The sequence below is a fragment of the Sapajus apella genome, unplaced genomic scaffold (assembly GCF_009761245.1).
Source record: "Sapajus apella isolate SASKATOON/1434 unplaced genomic scaffold, GSC_monkey_1.0 scaffold167, whole genome shotgun sequence".
NCBI classification, from domain to species: domain Eukaryota; kingdom Metazoa; phylum Chordata; class Mammalia; order Primates; family Cebidae; genus Sapajus; species Sapajus apella.
Genome location: NW_022437107.1, coordinates 566142 through 571322, shown reverse-complemented (window position 1 = coordinate 571322; position 5181 = coordinate 566142). Strand labels below are relative to the sequence as shown.

The 5181-nt window shown below is 42.8% G+C and overlaps 1 pseudogene; it reads right to left on the bottom strand.

Moving 5' to 3' along the window:
• Positions 1-362: 362 nt before the first annotated feature.
• On the bottom strand, positions 363-897 carry LOC116542391 (annotated as a pseudogene).
• Between the last annotated feature and the right edge of the window lie 4284 nt (positions 898-5181).

Genomic DNA, 5181 nt, shown 5'->3' with positions numbered 1-5181 from the left:
CCCATCTGGTTCATCCTGAAGACATGGATTTTGCTCATAACTGTGGCTCACCAAATCCTTCTGTATGACACAAGAGCCAGTAACAGCCACTCCTTGGATCTAACAGAAACCAGCTTAATGCTGCTTGCAGGACAGTTCTCTGGGTGGCTTGGACCAATGCACTTCTCTCCCTTTTTTTTTTTCTCTTTTTTGAGAGTCTCACTCTGTTGCCCAGGCTGGAGTGCAGTGGGCAATCTTAGCTCACTGCAACCTCCACCCCCAGAGTTCTAGCAATTCTCCTGCTTCAGCCTCCCAAGTAGCTGGGATTACAAGCACCTGTCACCACACCCAGCTAATTTTTGAATTTTTAGTAGAGATGGGGTTTAGTAGAGATTGGGTTTTTCACTAATCAGCTGTTTCCTCAGCTTCACTGCTTCTTCGAATTTGGAAAGGTACTGCTCTAGGCCATGGCGAGAACCCCTCTGGAACATGTCCTCTGTCAGGTCCTCTCAGTTCCACTGCTGGAGCTCAAGGTTGACATCATTACTGTACTCAGATGGTTTAATGAAAGAGTCCCATTTGTCTCCCAGCTGGGTCCCCTTTACCTTAGCGAAACCACCCTGCTGATCAGTTCACCCAGGGTGAGCTGACCGAATCACCCAGCACTACTCGCTTTGACACTGAAGGAACGCTGAGGGAGTTCAGTTTATCACTGTCCTGCTGCTTTGATTTTGTTTTACTTTCTTCTGCACCGTTCCCAGGCCTGTCAAAGCCCATGATCCGGTTGATGCGCTGTTCTGAGTTCATGAGCAGCTTTCTCCGATGCAGCTCGGCACGATGCTGGGAATCTGACAGGCCTGAGCCCGCTAGGACCCCCCACCTGTCCCCATCATCAGTGGTGATGGCCATTGACCCCATCCTCCTGTCCACAGTCTGAAAGAGATGGCAGTGGCTGTGGTGTTGGCAGCAGCTGTGGGGCCGATGACTCTGTTTCATTTCTTCCATCAAAGTTTTGAAGTTTTCCTCATATAGATCTTGACATATTTTGTTTACTTTCTGCCTACATATTTCATTTTTGTGGTACTCATGTAAATAGCATTGTATTTTAAATTTCAAACTTCAGTTTTCTTCATTGCTAGTATATAGGAAAGCAATTGACTTTTAACATTAACCTTATGATATGGTTTGAATTTGTGTCCCCACTCAAAACTCATGTCTAATTGTAATCCTCAGTGTTGGAGGAGGGGCCTGGGGGGAGGTAATTGGATCATGCGGGAAGATTTCTCCCTTGCCATTATTGTGATAGTTCTCACCAGATCTGATTGTTTAAAAGTATGTAGCACCTCCCCTTTTTGCTCTCTCTTCCTCCTGCTCCAGGCATGTAAGATGTGCCTCCAGGGTCCCACTGCCCTGTGCAATTGGGAGACTGCTCCCTGCATTCCAGCCACTCCAGCTGTAGCTAAAAGGGCGCCAGATACTCATCAAGCCTCTGCTCCCAAGGGTGCAAGCCATAAGGCAGGGGTTAAGCTTGTGGGTGTGCAGAAGGCAAGAGTTGAGGCTTGGGAGTCTATGCCTAGATTTTAGAGGATGTATGGAAATGCCTGGATGTCCAGGCAGAAGTCTGCTGCATGGGTGGTGCCCTTATGGAGAACCTCTACTAGGGTAATATGAAGGGGAAATGTGGGGTTGGAGCCCCACACAGAGGCCTCACTGGGGCACTGCCTAGGGAGTTTCGAGAAGAGGGTCACTGTCCTCTAGGCCCCAGAATGGTAGATCCACTGACAGCTTGCACTGTGTACCTGAAAAGCTGCAGGTACTTAATGCCAACCTGTGAAAGAAGTCATAGGACTGTACCCTGAAGAGTCACAGGAGTGGAGATGCCCAAGGCCTTGGGAGCCCATCCTTACATCAGTGTGGCCTGAATGTGAGACATGGAGTCAAAGATTACATTGGAGCTTCATGATTTGGGACAGCAGGGGGTGGGGAGCTGGGGAGGGATAACATAAGGAGAAATGCCAGATATAGGTGATGGGGAGGAAGGCAGCAAACCACATTGCCATGTATGTACCTATGCAACAATCTTGCATGTTCTTCACATGTACCCCAAAACCTAAAATGCAATGAAAAAAAAAAGATTTAATGACTGCCCTGCTGGGCTTCAGACTTGCATAGGGCCTGTAGATCCTTTGTTTCAGCTGATTTCTCCCTGTTGGAATGGGCGTTTTTACCCAATGCCTGTACCACCACTGTATCTTGGAAATAACTAACTTGCTTTTGATTTTACAGGCTCATACATAGATGGAAAGGCCTTGCTTTACCTCAGATGAAACTTTGGACTATGGACTTTTCAGTTAATGCTGATGTGAATTAAGACTTGGGGGACTATTGAGAAGGGAGGATTGCATTTTGCAATGAGAGAAGGGCATGAGATTTGGGAGGAGCTGGGGCAAAATGATATGGTTTCAATTTGTGTCCCTGATCAAAGTTCTGTGAAATTGTAATCCCTAGTGTTAATGAAAGGGCCTGGGGGAAGGTGATTGGATCATGGGGATTGATATCCCCCTTGCTGTTCCCATGACAGTGAATTCTCACCAGATTTGGTTGTTTAAAAGCGTGTAGCACCTCCTCCTTTACTCTCTCTTCTTCCTACTCTGGCCATGTAAGATGTGCCTCCTTTCTCTTCACCTTCTGCCATGATTGTAAGTTTCCTGTGGCCTCCTTAGTCATGCTTTCTGTATAGCCTGCAGAACTAGAAGCCAATTAAATATCTTTTCTTTATAAATTATTCAGTCTCAGGTAGTTATTTATAGAAATACAATAATGGGCTAATACATTTTATATGCTGCAACCTTGCTGTGTTACTTAGTTCCAGGAGGTTTTTTGTTGATTCTTTGAGATTTTCTGCATGGACAATCATGTCATCTGTGAGCAAAGACAGTTTTATTTGTTCCTTTCTCATCTATATTGTTCTTTCTCACCTTTTCTTTTCTTACCACATTCTAACTTCCAGAATGATATTAAACAGGAGTGGTAAGGGTGACACACTTGCCTTGTTTTAAATCTTAAGGGAAAAGCATCTAGCTTCTCACCATGAAGTATTATGTTAGCTGCAGGGTTGTTTTTATAGCTGTTTTCATCAAGTTAAGGAAATTTCCCCCATTCCAAGTTTGCTGAGAGTTTTCATCATGAATGGGTATTGGATATCATATCCTTTTTCTGCATTTATTGTTATGTCCACATGATTTTTCATCTTTGATATGATGGATTACATTAATTGATTTTCAAATGTTGAACTAGCTTCACATACCTGGAATTAATCTATCCTGTTGTGATGTATAATTCTTTTCATACAATATTTCACTCAATTTGCCAATATTTTTGTTGAGAATTTTGCTTCTCTGTTTATAAGAGATATTATTCTGTGGTTTTCCTTTCTTGTAATGCTGTTATCTGATTTTGGCATTAGGGTTATCCTAGCCTTATAGAATGAGTTAGGGAGTATTCCTTCTACTTTGATTTTCTAAAAGAGATTGCAGAAAGTTGGTGCCATCTTGTCCTTAAATGGTGAAATTCACCAGTGAAACTATCTGGGCCAGGTACTTTCTGTTTTAGAAGATTAGCAGTTTTTTATTTATTTAATAGATATAGGTTTACTTAGATTACCTTCTTCTTGCTTCTGTTCTCCTAACAGAACTGTTCTCCTGTAAAAGCTGAAGAAATGACAGCACAAGGTACCCGTAAGGCACATGAGGTAACTGTGAGGTACAGGGAGCATGGAGGACTGGGCTGCCAATGCAAGAGCAAGAGTAGGAAAATGCTTTTGAAAATAACATGAGATGATATAGAAATTTTACCATGAAGAACAGAAGATCAAGTTGCCGGTCCACTTGAGGAGCACTCCAACTTCAAGAACCCACCTTCATCCTATACAGCCAGACAACTAAACCTTCCAATACCAGAAAGAAATAGGTTTATATTTTAGAGAAATTAAACCACAGTACCCCTGAACCCAGGGATACTGGACGTATAGGCACATACGTGGATAGACTACAATAACCTCCCAAACAGGGGTTTAAAGTGAGTTCTATGTACACTGACAAGAACAATCATCAACTCTCTGCTTTCATTCAGCTTCCATAACACTTGCAGTCAAATGTATAGCCCTTGGCAGAAAACTAAGTTATTTTTATGAGAAGAAAGTTGACCAGCTCACCTAAAAGACTTACGAAAACCTAAAATAGATAAATTCCTAGATATTCACAATCAACCAAGATTAAATCATGAAGAAATTCAAATTTTGGACAGACCAATAACAAATAATGGGATCAAAGCCTTAATAAAAAGAACCAACAAAGAAAACCCTAGAAGCAATAGCTTTATCACTGATATGTGTGTTTTCTTTTTCTTTCTTTCTTTTTTTCTTTTTTTTTTTTTTTTTTGAGACGGAGTTTCGCTCTTGTAACCCAGGCTGGAGTGCAATGGCACGATCTCGGCTCACCGCAGCCTCTGCCCCTGGGTTCAGGCAATTCTGCCTCAGCCTCCTGAGTAGCTGGGATTACAGGTATGTGCCACCATGCCCAGCTAATGTTCTATATTTTTAGTAGAGACGGGGTTTCACCATGTTGACCAGGATGGTCTCGATCTCTTGACCTCGTGATCCACCCACCTCGGCCTCCCAAAGTGTTGGGATTACAGGCGTGAGCCACCGCGCCCAGCTTCTTTCTTTTTTTTTTAGACAGAGTCTCTCTCTGTAGCCAGACTGAAGTACAGTGTTGCAATCTCAGCTCACTGCAACCTCCGCCTCCCAGATTCAAGCAATTTTCCGGCCTCAGTCTCCCAAGTAGCTGGGATTACAGGCAAGGACCATCATGCCTGGCTAATTTTTGTATTTTTAGTAGAGATGAGGTTTCCCCATGTTAGCCAAGATGCTCTCAATTTCTTGACCTTGTGATCTGCCCATCTCGGCCTCCCAAAGTGCTGGGATTATAAGCGTGAGCCACCGCTACTGACCCAGTGATGTATTTTACCAAATATTTACAGAAAAACTAATCAAACTATTCCAAAAAGTAGAGAAGGGAGGAATATTTCAATGGCTGATACTTAAACCAAAGACACACTAACAAAGAAAACTACAGGCCAATATACCTTAAAAAAAAAATGATGCAAGAATCCTCAAGAAAAATTTTTTTTTTTTTTTTTTTT